General features: G+C 38.9%; 1 long non-coding RNA gene across 2 annotated transcripts in view; it reads left to right on the top strand.

Annotated features, from left to right (window-relative positions):
* Positions 1–22,222, top strand: part of LOC147343603 (uncharacterized) — a 131,126-nt gene extending 108,904 nt beyond the window's left edge. The window contains exon 4 of one of the 2 annotated variants that reach the window (XR_015156161.1): positions 21,461–22,222. This is a non-coding gene — a long non-coding RNA (uncharacterized LOC147343603). Of the gene's footprint in view, positions 1–1,604; positions 1,721–21,460 lie in introns of those variants that run through there. The other variant, XR_015156163.1, reaches the window with a different exon arrangement.
* The last annotated feature ends 331 nt before the right edge of the window (positions 22,223–22,553 follow it).

Here is a 22,553-nt window from a genome sequence, read left to right on the forward strand (position 1 = left end):
GGCTGTTCAGCACTACCTTTATCTGTCTTTAGTATTTGTTAGCTAAATATGGAATTTTAATTCCCTCCCTAATTATCAAGGACTCTTTTGCTTGATGGGCATGCCCCTCAGGCACCTTTGTTACTTGCACTCTATCTTTTCACCTTACTCTTTTGAGATGTGTTATTTATAAACTGGCACAATAGTCTGCAAGCATTTCTGTGGAAAAACAGAAAAAAAAAAAAAGCTTCACCAATATTAAATAGCATCTGAGAGTTTTGAGCCTTCTCCTGGGCATCTTCTGGGCTTCCCTGATTGCTCAGAGGGTAAAGAGTCTGCCTGCAATGCGGGAGACTTGGGTTCGATCCCTGGGTCAGGCAGATGCCCTGGAGAAGGAAATGGGCATCTTCAATGATATTGTCTCATTTGATCCTCCGGGAAGCACTTCAGAAATAGCTAGAAGGGAGTGTGCTTTTTAAGGAGGAAATAGACTCAGTGGAGCATCCTATGTGGAGGTGGGTAAACTGAGATCAAACTTAGGTCTGGTTGTAAAGCCCACAGTTGTGACAAAGCAGCACGTTCTTTCATTTATCCTGCATTGGCTTAGATTTGGACATCTCATCAGCATTTCTCTTCCGTTTTACTACTCGGTAAGTGACACTTAGAATTTTTCCGACCTTTACCTTGTCATGGAAGATCAGAGAAGTTCAAGTGTATGTGCCTCTATTTTCCCTAGACTTTGTGAATATTATGTAAGCTAATTCTGTGGTAAACAAAATTCTTATGTTAATATCAATGGGCATTTTCAACCCAAGTACAAACATTGGAAATTTGAGCTACAATTAACCCTGCTGTGCTTCCCTGGTGGCTTGGATGGTAAAAATATGCCTGCAGTGTGGGAAACCTGGATTCAGTCCCTGAGTTGGGAAGATCCCCTGGAAGAGGGAATGGCAACCCACTCCAGTATTCTTGCCTGGAGAATCCCATGGATAGAGGAGCCTGGCAGGCTATAATCCATGGGGTTGCAAAGAGTCAGACACTATTGAATGACTAAGCACAGCATGTGTCTACAATCCAAAATATACTACCAAGCTAGATAAAGACTTGTCATTTTGGTCAATTTCTCCATTGCCAATGTAATATTAATAATACCAACAGTGACTGCAATAATGCTTTACTGATTGTGAAATATAGTCTAGGCTTTCATCTACACAGAAACATTGCTAAGTAGGTTATGATTATCCAAGTTTTTCAAATGAGAGGCAATATACTATGTCATGGTTAAGAGATTCACCCAAAGTCTTACAGCTAGTAAGCGGCTGTGTTAAACTAATATTTTAAAACTTGCCCACCCCCGGTTAACATTATATATTTCCCTATTAGTTTTCTTCTAAAAACCTGCCCTTGGTATTACGTTTATTGCATTTGAGTTTTGTTTTACCAAGAGTTATCATGGTGACTACTGAAATGATTTTGAAATCAGTAGTAATTACTTATACAAAGAGGATTTTGAAAATACACAATTCTTCACCAAACATCTCATTGAGAAATTAAAGATCTCACTCCTGCTTTTCACATGAGGTGAGAACAGAGCCTTATGCATTATAATCTGCCTTTCCCTGTAGGTTCCCAACTGTGTACCTTGAGAGAGTTACCTGTGGATGCCAAGACAAGTATTGTTCAGAAAATGCTTTACAGGTAGGGCTGTGTCTTCCACAAATCCCACTGATTAGCAGATTGTGGTGCTACACACACGGATAAGTGAGAATGATGAATTCAGATTAAAACAAATGAAAATGCCATCTGCTGCGTGGTTAACATTATTAACCTCACTATGATCAATAATCAGATATGGGGATCTATCTATAGCTTTCAAAAAAGACCTTGGTTAAGCCCATGTATTAATTATGACAAGTCTGTAAATAGCCAAAACTTAAGCCAAACTGAAAATTACCATTCAAAAATCTTGAAAAGAGAACATTATAAGAGGTCTTATTTGACATGGGTAAAAATGGGAAAGATTGAAGGTGGGAGGAGAAGGGGACGACAGAGGATGAGATGGTTGGAAGGTATCACTAACTCAATGGAGATGAGTTTGGGTAAACTCTGGGAGTTGGTGATGGACAGGGAGGCCTGGTGTGCTGCAGTCCATGGGGTCACAAAGAGTCAGACATGACTGACCAACTGAACTGAACTGAAAAAATAGTATTTTAGGTACAGAAGATACTGTTATCTAGAGGTCTTCTAAAACTTCAATTGCCTAATGCCTATATATATATATATATATATTTACACATTACACATTTACATAATACATATTCGTTTCCCTGGTCGTTCAGACAGTAAAGCATCTGCCTGCAATACAGAAGACTTGGGTCTGATCCCCGGGTTGGGAAGATCCCCTGGAGAAGAGAATGACAACGTACTCCAGGATTCTTGCTGGAGAATTCCATGGACAGAAGAACCTGGTGGGCTCCAGTCCATGGAATCACAAAGAGTTGGACATGACTGAGCAACGAACACTTTCACTTTTCATGATGCATGCACAAAAGTAGAAAGTATGAGTTATAAGATAAAATATATTCCTTCTGCCCTTGTAATGGGTTGTAAAAACTGTAAAACTCCTGGAATTCTACATTGCATCATGGAGCCTAATCCAAACTTTCACCCCCATAAATCAGTTCATATAGTCAGCTATAATTTGGCCTACTCTTACCCTGTTAGGTAACCCACATGTTTTTCTAGCAAAGTTACAAACAGTAGATAAGTCTCTCATTTTATACATTCTCTAAACCATGATGTGAACGTTATTGGAGAAGAACATTCCTATTAATACCCTGTTTCACCCATACAACCCCTGTTGGCTGTGTATTTTGCCCTTCACAAAGAGATGATACAGTCACAAACTGGAAGAAAGAAAGGCATTTGAATAGTATTTCTTTGTCAATTCATATTCACCACTTCTAAATCACATCTTCTTATTTTTTGCTACGAGGATATAGACAGAGAGATACATGTAGGAAACAAGGAAACTCAAAAATGGAAAGGAAAGGGACAGAAGAGAGTGGGATGAAAACAGATCAGGCCATTTGTGAGGATGTTATCTACTCGGGTGGGGCACCTGCTGCTGCTGCTGCTAAGTCGCTTCAGTCGTGTCCGACTCTGTGCGACTCCATAGACGGCAGCCCACCAGGCTCCCCCGTCCCTGGGATTCTCCAGGCAAGAACACTGGAGTGGGTTGCCATTTCCTTCTCCAGTGCGTGAAAGAGAAAAGTGAAATTGAAGTTGCTCTCATGTCCGACTCTTTGCAACCCCATGGACTGCAGCCTACCAGACTCCTCCACCCATGGGATTTTCCAGGCAAGAGGACTGGAGTCGGGTGCCAATGCCTTCTCCGAGTGAAGCCACTTTTTGTCGCTATTCTGTCTCTTAATCGTGTCCAACTCTATGCAACCTCATGGACTGCAGCATGCCAGGCTTCACTGTCCTTCACCATCTCCCAGAGTTTGCTCAAACTCATGTCCATTGAGTCGGTGTTGCCATCCAACCATCTCATCCTCTGCCATCCCCTTCTCTTTTTACCTTCAATTTTTCCCAGCATCAGAGTCTTTTCTGATGAGCCAGCTCTTCTCATCAGGTGGCCAAAGTATTGGAGCTTCAGCATCAGTCCTTCCAATGAATATTCAGGATTGATTTCCTTTAGGATGGACTGGTTTGATCTCCTTGCAGTCCACAGGACTCTGGAGTCTTCTTCAGCACCACAATTCAAAAGCATCGATTCTTCGGTTCTCAGCCTTCTTTATAATGAGCTCTTGTGTCTGTACATGACTACTGGAAAAACCATAGCTTTGACTATACGGACCTTTGTCAGCAAAGCAGATGCCTCTGCTTTTTAATATGCTGTCTCAGTTTGTCATAGCTTTCCTTCCAATGAGCTAATGTCTTTTAACTTCATGACTGCAGTCACCATCCTCAGTGATTTTGGAGCCCAAGAAAATAAAGTCTGTCACTGTTTCCACCTTCTCGCCTTCTATTTGCCATGAAGTGATGGGACCAGATGCCAGCCAATTAGGTTACCTAAAGATCCACCTTCCCTTTAGCAACCCTCAAAGAGATGATGGCTTTTTTCCAGCTGAGTGGGGAAGCCGGTTGTGTAAATTGCCCAAAGTGCTATTGAAATCCATCTCCTGGAGGATTCTGGAACATGTCTCTATTTGAAGAGTCTCATAATTGTGACGATGACAAGTATCACCTGCAGGACATTGAGTGATGATAGAAAACCGAAATTCAGGGTTTTGTGATTCACATACTGCAGAATACATGCCTCCTGGTTTTTCTTTCCTTCCAAGAGGCTGCAAAATCGGAAAGTGTGGCTTGTCTTGTTTTTGTTTTGATTTGGTTTCCCTAAAGAGAAATGATCCATAGATTCTTGTGGGGATAGAAAGTTGTCAGGTGAAGTGTGGATGTTCCTGTAAATCATCAGGCCCTTAATATTATTGGCATGTCTGACACTTCAGTGATATGTAGATTCCAAGGAGGGTTTACTCTTTTGTTTGGTCCAAGCTTCAGAAGGACAAAAATTACCAGGAAGTGGTGATAATAAACTTCACTGTCTTTTTAAGATTCTTGTTTCTCTTAAAGACAAATAAAGCTCATGAAAATAATCCACATATTGATGTTCCTTACATCTTCATCATCTTCACTTAGCTATTTTGTGAGGCAGATTTATCTATGTATAATCATAGATATATTCCTCTTTGTTATTCTTAGTCCTTTTGTGTTATGTAGGATGAGAAGTTTTTAAATTAAATTTTATTTGTTTATGTATTTATATCTGGCTGTGCTTGTCTTTGTGCTTTGCGTAGGCTTTCTCTAGTTGCGAGTGTGGGTTACTCCCTAGCTGTGGTATGTAGGCTGCTCATTACGGTCGCTCCTCTTGGTGTGGAGCACAGGCTCTGGGGTGCGTGGGCTTCAGTAGTTGAGGCACATGGACTCAGCAGTTGCAGCTCCCAGGTTGTAGAGCACAAGCTCAGTTGTCGTGGCACACGGGCTTAGTTGCCCCGTAGTATGGATCAGGGATTGAACCCGCGTCTCCTGCACTGGCAGGCAGGTTCTTCACCACTGAACCACCACAGGAACCCTGTTAATCCTTTTGTTAATGATTGGAAAAAGGTCAACAAATAGGATTTTTGTTTTGTTTACTTAAATGCAGTTTTTAATGCAGCATAAATATATTTGACAAATACTACATTCATGTACGTGATTTTTTGCATGAATATCATCTTTAATAGCTGTTTTTAAATGTCCGTTGTTTCAATGAGATCTAAATGAGAAAATAAACCCCCCAAAATTGAGAATAGCGATGTTAAGACAAGTATTTACAGCCACTGAAATCATTATCTACGTGAGGAATTGGACAGAAAGGAGCAGAAGCCACTGAATGTGAAATAAGAGATTTCTGCAGTGGTTACATTTTATAATTTCCCTTTGACACCTGTCTAATTCCTAGAGCAAAGTAATTTTTGACTCATCACTGGCTAATTTGAATGTATTTTGTGGTCTACATGAAGTAAAGTCGCCTAGGAATTTATAATCCAGAAAGCATTCTTGGTACTTTGAAATCTCTTTGGAGTGATGTATGGTTATTTCATCCAAGATTACCCTCTTAACAGGAGAATGTTACCAAGTTAACTGTGCCAGAAAGAAAATGAGAGCTAATTCAGCCAAGTGATAAGAAACTTGGAATAAATAATTTTATTTTAATCTCAGGTCTTCTAAAATATTTTTAGAAAGACCTTGGAAAAAGTCATTTAGCATGCTTTCACCTACTCATGAAATAGACTGCAATCATGACTTCCCAGGTGGCACAGTGGTAAAAAATCCTCCTGCTTATGCAGGAGATGCAAGAGACCTGGGTTTGATCCCTGGGTCTGGAAGATCCCCTGTAGGAGGAAATGGCAAACCACTCCAGTAATCTTGCCCAGAAAATCCCATGGGCGTCTCAAAAGAGTCGGACACTTCTGAGTGACTAAACAACAATAATGCTTTATTTACGGCATAGAATTTTGGGAGATCCAGAAATATTGTTCATAGAAATCAGGATGAAAATAAAAACTGGTGCATGTCTTATACCTTACAAAGTTAGACTTTGTTGAAAACTAAGTAGGAAATTAATTTTAAGTTTCCCCCCTTTGTATTACATGTGGATTTGTGGTTATGAAACAGTCATAAACTTTTAGAGCTGGAAAGATCTTAGGAATAATCTGTTTTACACATGAGAGAATTAAGATCAAAACAAGTAAAATGGCACACCCAAATCCCCACATAGTTGAAACATATTCTAAGTAAGGTTGTTAACTTTCTGCTAATTCATTCTTTTTCCCACTTAAATAAGACTGAAAATGATGATCACACACTATCATGTCTTCTCTGAACATTTTCCTCTCCAGCCTTACGGTCTGGAGTTTAATGTGACAGAAGCTTTTGTGTTCTTATGTGACAATGCTTCCCCGATGGTAGTCAGTTGGTCTAGGGATGATGATGATGGTGATGCTAAAAATAGCCATCACTTGTTCATGGCTTGCCACAAGCCATACACTCTTTGAGGCCCTTAAAATGCATAATTTTTTTCAATCCCCATAACACTTTGGGATGGCTATCTTTTCCAGATTTTCTAAATGGAGAGACTGAAATAGAGGTTAAGTAGTTTATCAAAGATCACACATCTGGCAAGGGGCAGTGTGGTTCTGGAATCTGCACTAAATAGAAGGCGCTAAGGGTGGTCACCACATGAGATTGCATAGAGGGTGCACCTCAGAGCAGTATTGCAAAAATACATCTTTTGCTTTCATTTATTTAACCAGTATTCACAACCACCTCCTCTGTGCCAGGCTCTAGACTCTTAGGCTTACAGTGAAGTGAAAGGTGCTCAGTCGTATCCGACTCTTTGCGACCCCATGGACTGTACAGTCCAAGGAATTCTCCAGGCCAGAATACTGGAGTGGGTAGCCGTTCCCTTCTCCGGGGATCTTCCCAACCCAGGGATTGAACGCAGGTCTCCTGCATTGCAGGCGGATTCTTTACCAGCTGAGCCACAAGGGAAGATGTACTGAGGATTACAAGTAGGGAACAAAAAATTAAATATAGGTCCCATCCAGAGAGGATGTACATTCTTGTGGAGAGAAGCAGAAAGTAGAAAAACAAATAAGTATGATAGTCCTAAGTGCTCTGTGTTGTGGTGTGCAGTGCCACAGAGCTGGTCTTTGGGAGAAGATGTGGAGATTGAAGCTTGGATGGTGAGACAAACCAGCCACTTGAAGATTTAGGGCAGAGTGTTCTTGGCCTGTGGCCAAGGCAGAGGGCAGAAAGGCACTTGTTGCATTGGAGGGACAGAAAGCAGACCCCAGTAGCTGTGGATAAAGCAGACCCCACTAGCTGGAAGGAGAGTTGGGGGCAGTGAGCGTGGAGAGGGTTGGCTGGGCTAACAGATTTGGATTGCACTCCAGGTTCACGTGACCACCTGCTATTTGACATTGCCATCTCGATGTCTAAGAGCGAGCTCAAATCTAGCATGGGAAACTCACTGATTCTTTTATCCACAAGTTTATTTCTTCTCCTATCTTTTCATCCACACAGTTGCTCAAGACCAAAGCCTATAAATTATTCTTGGTATTTCTTTTGCCCTCAGTTTCCACACTCAATCCAGCACAGAGTTTTGTAAATTTTATCTCCACAATTATCTGGTATTGATCCACTTTTCACCTTTACTGAGATCTTTGTGTTTCTCATCACCATCATTACAGTATGGGATGCAAAGACCTTCTAATTGGTGTTCTGGTTTCTACTTTTGCCCCAATTAGTAATTTTTAACAAGTAAGACGGCATGATTTTTCAGTAACCAGCAAATCACATTTTATTCCTGATCAAAAATCTTTCAGTGACTTCTATTACCAATAGGTTCAAATGAATCAAATTAAAATCCTTCACCATAACCTGCAAGGCACCTGTTTTCTCCCCATCTTCATCTCTGTTTTGCTCCTTCTCATTCACTGCGTTCTAGCCAACAGGTACTGACTATCTTATGCCATTGTCTGATCACATTCTTGCCAAGGCCTCTTCATGACACCCAGTCTAAAGTAATTCATTCCTAGGCACTTTTTAAAGCATTATTACCTTGTCTTGTTTTCCTAGAAATCTTTGATCATACTTGAAATTATTTTGTTTACACAAGAGGGGGCACCTGTTTAGTTTCAGCACTGTATCCTAGCACCTAGAACTCTCAGCACAATGTAGAGACTCAGTAAATATTTGTTCAATATATGATCCCTTGCCTCTTCAATTCTTCAACCCTGTGTTTCTTATTATACTGTTAGCCTGACAATGAAGTCCCAGGAATTGGTCAGGCAAAGACTGATATGTCCTCTAAGGCAGAAGATAAGAATAGCCTATGATTATATTAATACTGTATGCCAGTAATTAATAATAAACCCTTTTTGAGTTTTCTGATGTGCTTTGGTGTATCATCCAATTTAACCTGCCAGCCACCTTGGAATGTGTATTATAATAATGTTTTTTATAATGTTGTTTGCCTGTCTGTCATCTCCTCCTTATGGGAGCAGCCTTTCCTTATTCTGCAGTTACTCCGCAGAAATCTTGTGATTGGGTGGAATTGATCTGCTCCCCAGGACCAAATGCTGGCTGAACCCATGGCCTGGATGATCATAATTACTTTTCTTCTTGAAACCACAATTGGTTCAGGGCTGGTCACATGGCCCAAGCATGACTAATTACGCTGCTCTGGGAAAGTTGCTATTTTTTTGTTTCTCTGTCAGTTCCAGAATTACATAAGTCCTCTCCACTCATGGTACAAAAAAAAAAGACAAAACAGAAAGAATGAGCCAGCAACTTTCCCACCACATATATAGGCACCAGCTCCTGGCTGGGAATGAAGCCAACGTAAGAAAACAGTCACTAGCGATGGAGAGAGAGAGAAAGAACCATTATTTGAGCTAATGGACACCGCTCAAGTAAGTTAGCACTTAGCATCTTAACACTCTGGGTAACCTGCCATAATAAATTCCTTTCTGCACTGAAACTAACTTGAATTGCATTTCTAAAGCTTGCATCCTATGAAATCTTAACTAAGTCAATTATTTTTCTCATTTTACAATGTGATATAGCTCAGAGAGAAATGAAGAAATTTGCCAGAAAGAAAAACTTTGAGGAAGCCTCTCTCACTTCAGGTCCTGTGCTCTTACTTATCAGTAGATCAGCACCCTCAGGAAATCTTCATGGATTATTCCATGAAGTTTCATCTTCATGAAATACTCCTTTCAAAATTTTACTCTAATGGCAAATAGAATAGGTCTGATATGGACTAACATGACAATTGTTTTGATGATTTTTTTTTCCTCCTGTAAATAAAATATTTCGGCATTTTCTTTCTTTGGTGTATATCCAAGTTTCCACATAGGGAAAAAACACATTACATTAGCATAATGCTTTGAATTTTATTTTTGTTCTGGTTTTCTAAAAACTTATTTTTTACTAACTGGAATGAAGCTCAGCTAAGTGATGGAATTGAAAGCAATTGAAAATTATGTAGAATTATATAGATGTCAAGGGAAAGGTTCATAACACTCGGAAATTGATACAATTAAAGTAAATGTGTAAAACTGATTACCAAGAGAGTGAACCATCTTTTATGAAAGTAAAACATAAAAAAATTATCCTCTCCTATATTGGTTGCATTTTGAATTACACAGAATGGACATGAAAGGCTAATGGACTAATGGGTAGAAAAAAAGAAAGATATGTTCTCATTTCACACTGTTGGTATTTCAGAATGCATAAATAGTCAAACTTCACGTTCGCAAATGCAGAAATGAGAAGGAACAAACTCAACTATTCTTTGACTTATAGGAAAGATTGACTGAATCCAAAGGTTATGAATGCTGAATTGCACATTAGCAGCCTCCTCATATATCATTTTGCTTTTTTATAGACGGTTACACTATTCCATTAATCAAATCAGAAAATTTAATCATCTTAGATTCTTTCCTCTTTTCAGTTCACTTTTCCTGTCATTACCATTTCAACTTACTTGTGTCTTATACATTGCTTTTATCAGCTTTATTGAGATATAACTGACAATATTTAAGGTATTTAAGTGTGCTATGTGATGATTTTATATACTTACACATTGTGAAAGGATTCCCCCCGTTAAGTTAACACAGTCATCACCTCACTTATTTGCTTACCCTCTTTCCCCATTTTTGCTGAGAACATTTCATCTCCACCTTTTTAGCAAATTTCAATTATGAAATAGAGTGTTACCAGCTGAAATCCTCATATTTTATATATTAGGTCCTTCAGTTCAGTTCAGTGGCTCAGTCGTGTCTGACTCTTAGATCTTTTTCATCTTATAAATGAAAGTTTGTAGCCTTTAACCAACAGGTCTGTATTTCCCTCATCCTCTAGTGGTTCTTAACTGGTCACTGCTCCTAGTTCAGTATCTCTTGCTCCATCACTGTCTCATCCTCTTATTAGGCTTAATAGGCTCTGTCTGTTACAATCCAGCCTCCATATAGCAAAGAGATTATTTAAAAGCACAGAATTGACTATGTCACAGTTAATTCCTATTAAGTATCCTGAATGCCTATTATTTAAAACATAAAGTTTAAAAATAAGGTTGCCCAAAAGTATCTGTTAGGCACCCTACTTGGAGATGGAATACAAAGTAGAATAAGATGGGAGCCTTCTCCTAAAGGAATATGAATATGGATATATGATTGGGGAGGTAGAAAGTCAGCCAAAAGCAGATCATTTCAATATAACATGGAATGTGTTATAGAGGGAACCCAGAGTGTCATGGGGCTCAATGGAGGAAGACTTAACATAGCCTAAGTTATCAGGGAAGTTTCCTGGTGGGATTATCCCTGAGTTGAGGCTTAATAGATCATGCAGGCTTAGAGGGAAGGGAAGCATAGGTGATTATCCAGACAGATATAGGAGCAGGAGAAAATGTATCGAAGGGTTTTTGTTGTTCAGTCACCAAGTTGCGTCTGATTCTTCACAACCCCATGGACTGTAGCATGCCAGGCTTCCTATCCCTCACCATCTCCTGGAGTTTATCCAAGTTCATGTCCACTGCATTGATGATGCCATCCAACCATCTCGTCCTCTGTTGCCCTTTTCTGCTTCTACATACCCTCTAATAGGGTGTGACATGGCACTTCTCAATAACTGTGAGGTAGGAAATAGAGGTTCAGAAGGCTGGAAAAGAAGATAAGAAAGAGGTGTCATGAGTATACAACTTACAACCATTCAAGAACATTGACTGAGTGCCTTTCTGACCACCAGGCACTCTGTGGATACAGAGTAAATCTGAGAAAAGCTGTCTCAGCTCTCTTGGGGCTCACATTGTACACATTAGGAGTCAAAAAAAAAAAAAAAATACGAAAGCAAGTGTAAGTTCTGATGGGTGCTCTGAAGGAAAACACAAATGGCTGACAGAAAAAAGTGAGAGAGCAGACATATTCAGACTTTCTGATCAGGTTCCACTTAAATATGAAAAGGAACTAACACTTACAAAGTTGGAGGAAAGAGTCTCATTGCAAAGGACCTGAAGTAGGAAAGAGCTTGGCTTCTTTGAAGAACTTAAAAGAAGACCAACATGGTTATAGCAAGCAAGGGTGGCCCGGTGGCTAACAATGAGATTGGCGAGATAGGGAGGGACCCCCTTGGCAAAGCCCTCTGTGTCTCGGTGAATTATATGATTTTTATTTTAAGTCTAATGGGAAACCTTTAGATGGTCTAAAACAAGCAAGAATATAGCATGAGTTGGAGTTTGGCTGCATTTCTTGAGTAATGGGTAACTGATAGTAGGTTCTAATTAGGAAAACTTATAGTTCTGTTAAAGGTGAGTCATTTTAGTGTTGGATAAAGAGTGGAATAAATGTGAAAAATGATGGAGGGAAAAGATCTTGACTGGAAGGATATTGTAGTCATGAAAGCCACAGATGATGAGGCTGGTATTTGTATACAGGAAAGAAAAACTTTAAGATATACATAGGAATAAAACCCCCAGACTATTGTAAGGGAGGGTATAATAGTGGAGATGAAGTAGTCTAGCATGATATGGTGACTATGAGCTGATACTGGAGAATACAAACAATAGGGAAGGTTTGGAGGAGGTCCTTCTATTATTTCTTGGATTTTTAGAGTCTGATATACTGTAGGATGGCCAAGTGAAAGTTGGCTAAATAAAGAAATCTAAAACAAAGGAAGACCAAGCCAGAGAGACCAATTTCAGAGTCTTTATCGGATGGATATTTATCATTTCAAACCATGCGTGAATGTGAAATTACTCATGAACAGTGTGAAGAATGAGAAGAAAATAGGATAAAGGCTGAATCCTGAAGAATATCAACATTAAATGGTAGAGAGAGAAATATCCTACGATAGAGAATGAATGGTTAAAAAAAAAGAACTCAGGTGATGCCAAGATACTAAAAAGCATAGAGTACATGTATGACATTAACAAATGCAGCAGAAGACCTCACTGAAGTAATTTTAAAATGTCCCCTAGAGTTGACAACAACAGGGTCAGCAATGATGTTTATCTTGACACAGGAGGTGTTCACTGGTGGAGCAGAATCCCAGTTACAGTGGTATTAGGAGTAATGCAATTATACGGATCAATCTTCAGAAGTAAAGAGTAGGAAAGAGAGCTTGGTGGCTGGTGAAGATCATTCAGATGTTTTATTTTTTTAGTTATGCAAAATACATGAGGCTGTTCAAACACTAAAGAGAAAATACAAGAAAAAGGAGAGATTGATGCCGAAGGAGTCAGTTCATTAAGCATGACCCAGGGAAGAGGTAAAGAACTGAGATGAATGTCTCTAGGTGGAACGGCAGAGGAGTCTGATCTGGAGGTAGAAGTTAATCAGAGAGCAGCATCAAGGGGATAGCCGTCCGAACTCCTCAACGTGGATCCAAGAACCTTTACAAGCTGTCCTGGGACTACCTTCAAGTATCACTTTTCACCACTCTGTCTTCTGAAAAATTTACCCCTTTCCTTATCTTCACAATCTGCTTTAACCACCAGAGAACTCAGACTCCAGAAAATATCATGCCTTCATTATGCTGTATTCTTCTCCTCGTTTCTACTAACTGCCCCGACCCCTATTTCTACTTGTCCTGTGTGCTGTGCTTAGTCTCTCAGTCATGTCTGACTCTTTGAGACCCCATGGACTGTATTCCAGGCTCCTCTATCCCATGGGGATTCTCCAGGCAAGAATACTGGAGTGAGTTGCCTGCCCTCCTCCAGGGGATCTTCCCAAACCAGGGATTGAACCCAGGTTTCCAGCGCTGCAGGTGGATTCTTTACCATCTGAGCCACGAAGGAAGCTCTACTTACCCTAGCTTTGCCTATTACCCATTTTTTCCCACCCAAAGTTCACATGAAGAAATATCCCAATCAAGCTTCAAATCTCATAAAAATACCCCCCAAATTGCTCACCTAGACACATATAGAAAATTGATACTTCCTTTCCCACATTCTCAAATATTTGTAGACTATGCTTTCTCATGCTGCATACCTGGGTAAAATGGAATTTCCATGAGACAGAGAGTTATTCCTTCTTTATCTCTGATCCCTTGATGTCTAATGGAATCCCCGGGACATAGTGCTCCTGACATTTTGTTGAATGGCTGGATGAATATCCGCAGCATCCATGTTAAGGATAGAAGCCTCCATATCTCCTCTTAAAATTATTCCTCTAATTATTTAGACATATTCTATAGCTTGAAACTTTAAGACAGTCTTACTAATATTCATGTCCCCTTGGAAGTCTTGATGATGCTCTTTTGTATCTTCTCATATTACTTCATGACTTGGAGCTGAATAACAACAGCCATGTATGTGTAATTAATAAAATATGCAAATAGTTTATATCATTATCTTTCAGCCTACAAACAAGAATGAATAATTGTTACATTTAATGTGTTTGGTTGCATATCTTTCTTCAAATGACTCTTTGCCTCCAAATTAATTATATATCTCATTACTCCATTCATTCATCAAACATTTTTAGCCAGACATACACATATCAGGAAGAACAGACCTTCCTTGTTAGGCATTAAATCCTCAGGCCTAAAAAATAAATAAATAAAATAAAATAAATCCTCAGGCCTTATTCATCTTATAGATGAAAGTTTCTACCCTTTTCTAACCTTCTCCTATTTTCCCTACACCCCCTTCCCATGACAATCAGTTTTCTATTGTCATGTTTTATGTTTGACATTTTTCCTTAGATTCTACATATAAGTGATCCCATGCAGTATTTGTCTTTCTCTATCTGGCTAATTTCACTTAGCGTAATGGCCTCAAGGCTCATCCATGTTGTCACAAATATCAGGATTTCCTTCTGTTCTCATGGCTGAATAATAGCCTGCTGTATGTATATACCACATGTTTTGTCTATTTATCTGTCCATGGACACATGGTGACGGTAGCTGATAACTCTGTATTGTATAATTGAAAAGAACATGCAGTCCAGTAGACAGCACTAGGGAAGAAGGTTGAAGTTGTTCTGCTTAGTAGAACGTTTGCTCACCGAGTAAAGGATTCCAACCTTAGATCATTGGCCTGAAATTTCTTTTTTGGGGCAGCTTCCCCAGATGATTGGGAGTTCTGCCTGGAGTTTCCTGATTCCCGGTTTAGTTGTTGTGGAGAAGGCCTGTGAAACTTGGGCTATGGCAGGATATCCTGGAGAGGAGTTGATATTTCTATGTGGTTTTGCAGAGTACAGCTAGCCCTCCGTATCTGAGGGTTCTACATTCAGCTAACTGTAGATCAAAAATGTTTGAAAAAAAATTCCAGAAAATTCCGAAGGGCGAAACTTGAATTTGCTACATGCTAGCAACTGTCTGTGGCTTCTCAGGTGGCTCAGTTGTAAAAAATCTGCACGTACTGCAAGAGACATGGGTTCAGTCCTTGGGTCAGAAAGATCCCCTGGAGGAGGAAATGGCAACCTACTCCAGTATTCTTGCCTGGCAAATCCCATGGACAGAGGAGCCTGGTGGGCTACAGCCCGTGGGGTCCCAAAAGAGTCAGACAGGACTTAGGGACTAAGCAACAATAACAGCAACTCTTTACATAGCATTTGCATTGTATTAGGTATTATAAGTAATCTACAGATGATTCAAAGAACGTGTATAGGTTATATGCAAATATATGTCATTTTATATAAGGGACTTGAGTAGCTCAGATTTTGGTATTCCCCAGAGTCCTGGAACCAATTCCTTGCAGATATTGAGAGAGGATTGTATCCTACTTACAGGGAAGAGAATAGGCCTGAATTCAACACTCTAAGTCCTGCAAGAGAGGAGTTAAGGTTCCTGCCCCTCTACCCATCACCCTTTTTTGTTCTTTGTCAAGTGGATTAAATACAAATCTGATTGGCCACATTTATTTATTATTTGCTTTGAAAAGTGAAAGTGTTAGTCACTCAGTTGTGTGCTATCTTTGTGACCCCGTGAACTGTAGCTGAACAGCCTTCTCTGTCCCTGGTTAATTCTCCAGGCAAGAATATTGGAGTGGGTTGCCATTTTCTACTGCAAGGGATCTTCCCGACCCAGGGATCGAACTCAGGTCTCCTGTGCTGCAGGCAGATTCTTTACTGTCTGAGCCACTAGGGAAGGCTGGTTTATTAGCTTCCTGTTTCTTAGAGTTGGCTGGATAAGAAAGCCAGCAGACATTAATATCTTTTCTCTTTTTTGAATGTTTTATTTTTATTTATTTATTTGACTGTGCCGGCTCTTAGTTGTGGCACACAAGGTCTTCGGTCTTTCTTGCAGCACATGGGGCCTTTAGCTGTGACATGTGAACTCCCAGTTGGGGCATATGGGATCCAGCCCCCCATCAGGGATGGAACCCCAGGCCCCCGCACGAGGAGCACAGAGTCTTAACCACTGGGTCATCAGGGAAGTCCGTCTCTCCTTTTCTTTGTATGTAAACACTGGTTGCTTTAGTTTTTTGTGGCCATCCGGTGGTGAGAGCCATTCTTGGGAGGCAAAGAGATTCCACTTGGGTCTAGTTTGAACCATCTGGTCAGTTCACTTTACCAAATAATAACTGGGTTTTCTAGTTTAGCCTAGTTAATAACTAAATAATCTTTTGACTTCCTTTTCATATCTGCCACTTAGATACCCCATTGGAGAAGGGCTGGTTGGGTCATGACAAGACTCAGGTGTCCTTTGAAACTCTGGACAAAATCGTATCTTATTGCCCTTAAAAGAATCTCTATAGCCGTATATGCTCCTCAATCAATAGGAAATAAGAAAATGATTCTCGGTTATAGATCTACGCACAATGATATAATTGCATAATCAGAACAACTAGACACATTCTACTTTTCATTTTTCAAATTGTTTCATGTTACTTGTGACTGATTTGATCATAATTTGCAATTTATATAGATTCTTCCCCTTTCTCTACTGCAGCAGGCTTATAGACACGATCCATTCGAACTGCATGGAGACCAGGCCATGGTCCCAGAGATCTCCTTGCTTGTCAGAAGATAGAAACATTCATCTGAAAGCCTTTTAAGGCTTTTAAAGAATGAAAATCAATTATTTCTCTTCAGGGAGGAACTGGTAAAATTGGAGCAACTATTTTATTATATATAACAAAAGCTCTTGAATAGAGCTATTGTCAGACTGTAGGAATAATTACCAGGGGAAATGCTAAGCTTCCTTCATTAAAGACGTGTAGGAATTATCTTGGTTAGACAGAGTTCTTTCTGAAATAAACAGCATTACTTATATGTAATGCTGTGTGTTGCCTTTCAAAATACTATGCCACGTTAATTCTTCTATGATTATATTTGATTACTACATTTACCATAAAAACGATAACTTTAAAAACCTGTTTTTCTCCAATACATACAGTGATGGGAGTTTGTAACCTATGTATTCCGTTCCTAGTAGAGTTAATGATGACACCATTACCCGAAATGCTCAATAAACCAACTGTTTCATTATACTCATTACTCGATCAACTAAACTCCTAGCTTCACAAAATGTAAAGGTTTGTACATAAATGGAAAGAGACTATGGTTTCTAGATGTTTTAGCCTCTTTACCTCAATTAAGAAAAATCCTCAGAGCCCCATACATTTCCTGAGAAAAAACTCTGTGTGCGTGTGTGTGTGTGTGTGTGTGTGTGTGTGTTTGAGGGAAGGGGGAGAAGAAGGGCACAAAAGGATGACAGTCACTAACTTCTACAAATAATTTTTACTGTTTCAAAAATAAGAGGTCAGTTTGTTTCTGTAATAAAAATATACAAAACACACACTTCTGTTTTATCTTTATTTTCTTGGAAAAGAATATGCCTACCTTAATTTTCCTTTCATCTTTGAAATCCCTTTTTTTTCAGATAGTTGATCACATGGTACGATTGTGTGGTGGCTTTGCAAATTTGCAGGTGGTTATTACAAATTGTGTACTTTATTTCAGTTCCAAACCTCAAATGATACATAATTTCTTGGGTTATTATTATTGGGCAACTTAGCATTTTCTAAAGAGTTGCTGCTTAACAACTATTTGGGTACATACTATGATAAAACATTTTCAGTAAGTTAGATAAGAATATAAATAACGTTAACACAACAAGTTGCTCTCTGAACCTCTGCTGATTTTATGAGGTCCTTTGGTGTTCATAAGTAAAACACTATAGTGCCTATCAAAGATTCACTTGACTTTTTCCAACTTTCTTTTGCAAAAACTAAAACACTATTCATTGAAAGTATACTTTTACTTAATGTAATATTTGCCCAAATATAAAGTTTTTAAGCTTCAAATGTTGTATTACAACTGATATGACTGATAAATAAATATAAGTAATTCATGTGTATGCATTTATATGTATACATATGATAAACTTACAAAACAATATTAAAAATATGAAGATTTTTGGTGCCCATCTGATGAGTAGGCATAGAGAGAAAAATGATTTCAGATAATATCTATGCTAACACACTAAAGATTCAAACATGTACCCAAATCAAAATCAAGTATTTAGAATGTTGGAAGGAAAAACAGTCATTTGTTTTCTTACACTTGTACTCTATCCAGTTCAAGATTGGAAGCAAAAATTATAAACTACGGGGAAATTGCTATGTTGGGTCATGGCGTCTAACCCCAAATTACAGACCATCTTTATCCTAATCATCATCTCTTATTTACTAACTAAATTACTTCCAGAAGTCAAATCATTCTTCAGTAGTAAAGGAGACACTTAGGAAGATGCATATAGTGTTTAGAACCCCGGAAAGAACCCCAGGCCCTGGGCGGGGGTGTTTTACTCTGCTTTGCTGCTCTCTGGGGCTTCACAGACATCTTGGATATGTCTACCCAACCGGAAGAGCTGCCATAGCCACGCTTCTGAATATACTCAGTGATGGGGTCTCTCCACTTTCTAGTTCCGCAGTGCTGGGAGAATCTTAGTAGTCTTGGGTATAGTCTCGACTTTGTGCTCTGTATCTTTACAGTAGTAGCAAGACTGTCTCTTATGACCACATAATGATGTTAAACCAGTTCTGCAGCCTGGGTCTCTAAAAGTAAACTATGAGATAACATATTTTCTGAAGAGGAAGCATGGTTTTTGTGCTGCAGAGATTTTCTCAAAATATACTTTTAGGTAACTGTACAAATGCCGTGTATTTGGATTGAAATAAGAAATATTCAATTGACAAATTCCAGGTGCTTATTTGCAGTCATGTCAATCTCTCCAAAAGTGAGGTTTTAATAAGAAAGACAGTTTTGAGGAATCATCTTCCTTTTTCTACCCTATATTTCTCTGTATAGTAAAGTTTCATGAGTTTTTAGATGGAGATATATGGAGAATTCTACAAAGATTTTGACTGTGATGTCATATGATAACATATTTTTACTTTCAAATATTATATTTTGATTGAAAAGTTACAGTCTAACATCCTTGTAGCTTGGCTTTTTCCTTTGTTTCTTTCTAATTCCCACCTTCCATCAACTTGAAACATACCCAAAGGAGAGAAAATTGACATTAAGGTTTTCATTTTGTTCCAAGAATACCTTTCCTCTTTTTTTCTTTCCTCCCTTTCCTCCTTCCCTGGCTCCTTCCTTCCCTTCCTCCCTCCTTTTCTCTTTTCCCCTTTATCTTCTGTTTATTTTAATGTTCACAGGAGTAGAAATCAAGCTCTCATGTCTGTATAAAGAATTCACATTTTCTGATGTTATGCTTGGGAAATAAATGAACTTCTAAGGGTTAGACAGAGCTAAGGCTGAGCCTTTAAAACATGTGAAAATGAGAGTGCTAATTAATTCCGTTCAGATGTGTGTGTGTGTAGAAAATGGCTTTATAGAGTTCAGCCTATTTGCTGGGCTTTCTGATTGAGGTTTTTTTTTTTTTCCTTGCACATCAGGATGATAGTTTCAAAAGTTCTTTTGCAGCAATCAGTAACAGGCCACCACAGTAAAATGAACCTTGGGTTTGCTTCACCTGACCGCCCCGTTAGCCTTCCCTCAGATGCCATCAACATGAAAACTGAAACACAGCCAACTCTGGGTCAAAACACACAGAATAATTCCTGTAACGAAAGGAAACATTCCCGTGCGCAGCTTGACTCTCTGACTTCTGATTTCTCTGGATCCACTCTAGCATTTTCTAGTGGTGAAAAGGCGGTTCTTGTTAGGTTCTTATCACCGGTGCCTGCGGAGTTAAGAGGCGAGGAAGAGGAATGCACTTTATGAGCCTCTCGAGTCCTGCAGTCGTGGAGGAAGGTTGCAGGTTGCCAAGAGGCTGAGTTCAACACCTTGCTTTACCCTTTTCAAAAAATGCTGTCTTTATGTAGCGTGACTGCCCAGCCCTCAGGGCAGTCAGCTGGTGCACCCTGGTTGAGCAAAGGTCATGAAGGGGTGAATGGAGGATAGGAAAACCTTTTAAAACATAGTTTATATACTTCAGATCACTAATCGGAGCTCTACAAATATATCAACGTGAATATCTACCCCTGGGGCTATAATTCTGTTACTGAGTTTTCTGGTAAAAGCGGGAATCAAAAAATTAAGACTTTTTTAAAAATATACACCTGACTGATAGAAAAATGCATACGTGTGGCACATTGGTTTTGTATTTTAAGCTAAACAAAGAAAAATAAACTTGGTTCCGTGTATGTCATCAAAAGAATAAATAAATTATCAAGAAAGTAAAAAAGCAACAGAGAAAAGAAATAGTCCAAGAAGGAAAGAAATGCTATATATACATACAACCTACCCTTAACTTTATATTTGTGGCACATGTGGCTTCTTATAACATTATTTTGAAACTGTTCAGGTTATGTCAAAGCTGTCGTATTTAAATAAAAGTTTTAAATTCCCTAATGTGACCACTTTTTAAAAAGCCCAAGGATATTCTGATGCTTCAGTAAAATTCCAATACTTTAATATGTCCCTCCATTTATGTAATTACTATATATTGTCTTGCTGGGGAATTCTTGTCAGTTTCCATTTTATATAAGAGAAAGTTACGTCTCACAGAGGTTTTAGCCTTTGGTCCTGGTTAATAGTCTTAGTAAAGAGTAGGCCCAGGGCTGAGGTAGTTATCTTCGTATCTCTGAAACTCCTTTGTATGTTTGGAATTTATTTTTTATTTTATTACAAACATTTTTTTCTTACAGTTTTATTGAGATTTAATAGCCATACATCACTGTATAAGTTTAAGGAATATAGCATAATGATATGACTTATCTACATCTTGAACAATGACCACAGTGAGTTTGGTGAACATCCCTCATCTCATATAGATACAAAAGAGAGGAAAAAGAAAAAAAAATTCCCTCCTGATGAGAACTCTTAGGGTTTACTCCTTTAACTTTTATATATAACCTACAGTATATATGTAACATATGAAAGTTATTCAATGGACATGAGTTTGAGCAAATTCCAGGAGATAGTGAAGGATAGGGAAGCCTGGTGAGCTGCAGTTCATGGGATCGCAGAGTTGGACATGACTTAGCAACTGGACAATAACATAACATACAGCAGTGTTGTTAAATAATACATTTAAAGATTTGAAATGATTTATATTTATCTTTATTAAAGATCGAGTATATTCATCATGTTGTACATTACATCCCTAGAGCTTATTTGTCTTATAACTGGAAGTTTGTACCTTTTGATGGCCTTCCTCCATTTCCCCATCCCTACCTCCGCCCACTTCTTTACCTTCTCTCCAACCCCCTGTCCCCCTCTGGCAACACTTGTTTGTTCTCTGACACTGTTTCCGTTTTGTTACTTTGTTCATTTGTTTTGTTTTGTTTAGATTTCCACATATAGTGAAATCATGAGCTCTTTGGCTTTGACATATTTTACTTAGTCCATGTTTAGAATTTGTTGATGAATACAACTGTCCTTTCTTTCTTTTCATTGTAACATTGCCACAGTGGCCACAAAAGAAGCAAATTGACTCAGAGCTCTTTAAGACTTTCTCCTTGACCACTGACCTGTGTGTCTCTGAGCTCCAGCAGAGACAGTCAGCTTCAGCAGCTCAACGAAATTGGAAGGATTATAAAGGGCTGTATCAGACATGGAGCAAGGAATCCACGGAGCATCAATTAGCTGCAACATGCCAATAAAGAGGGATCCAGTGCTTCTCTGACTCTGCCAGCATCTGCAGCCTCCCGTGCCCATGAGAGGTGTGTTAGACACATTGAACTTGGCTCAGCCTTTCTGCTCAGCTGGAAGCAAATTGTAACAGAGAGATACATACTGTGAGATGCATGACCTTCTACAGCAAGATGGTAAAGGTAAAAGGAGAGAAGTACTCTAGGCAGCTCATGCCTTTCAAATGAATGCAAACTTTCTTTCAAATGAGAAGATGCTTGTATGTAGTAGCATTAAAAAAAAAAAACAACAGGTGTGCACAGGTGTACAACAATACAGGGGAAAAAAACAAGCAAAACCAACGTAAACTTTGGTATTTAATTCAAATTCACCCACTGACTCTAGTAAAAAAAAAAATATAACTGAATTGGTAATGGAGCAGAAATTAAAACTCATGACTTATGTTTTGTGCATTTTGCCAAGTTCACCAAATATCAGTGACTCTTTGGATTGAACCATTTTGTCCCTTCTGCTGCAAATTCTTGCATTTTGATTCTATGTAGGCATACCAGAATAGAGGCAAAAATGAAAGAAAACAAAAATAATCACAAATTCAAAGGTACTAATATCGTCATCAAACGGAATTTCAAAACATAGAAGCAAAAGAGAAATTCCTCTTCATTGTGTTCATATCTGTGCATAATATTCTACTTGAAACAAATTAAAACTGACAAACTATTTTTAAGAAGAATGAGATGGAAACAACACGGTGAGTGGTTTAAAGAAAATGAGAAGACTTGTGCTCAAGTAAAACCATCCTTACTTGAGAGGTAAAGCTGTTATAATGCAGGCAGTCAACAAGATTTCCCATGCGTTGTAAATACTGCTGCAGTGAATATTGGGGTGCAGTGTGTTTTTGAATTATGGTTTTCG

The sequence above is a fragment of the Bos grunniens genome, chromosome 27 (genome assembly GCF_055505025.1).
Source record: "Bos grunniens cultivar Pamir isolate PY7600 chromosome 27, Bosgru_T2T1.0, whole genome shotgun sequence".
In the NCBI taxonomy this organism is placed as follows: Eukaryota; Metazoa; Chordata; class Mammalia; order Artiodactyla; family Bovidae; genus Bos; species Bos grunniens.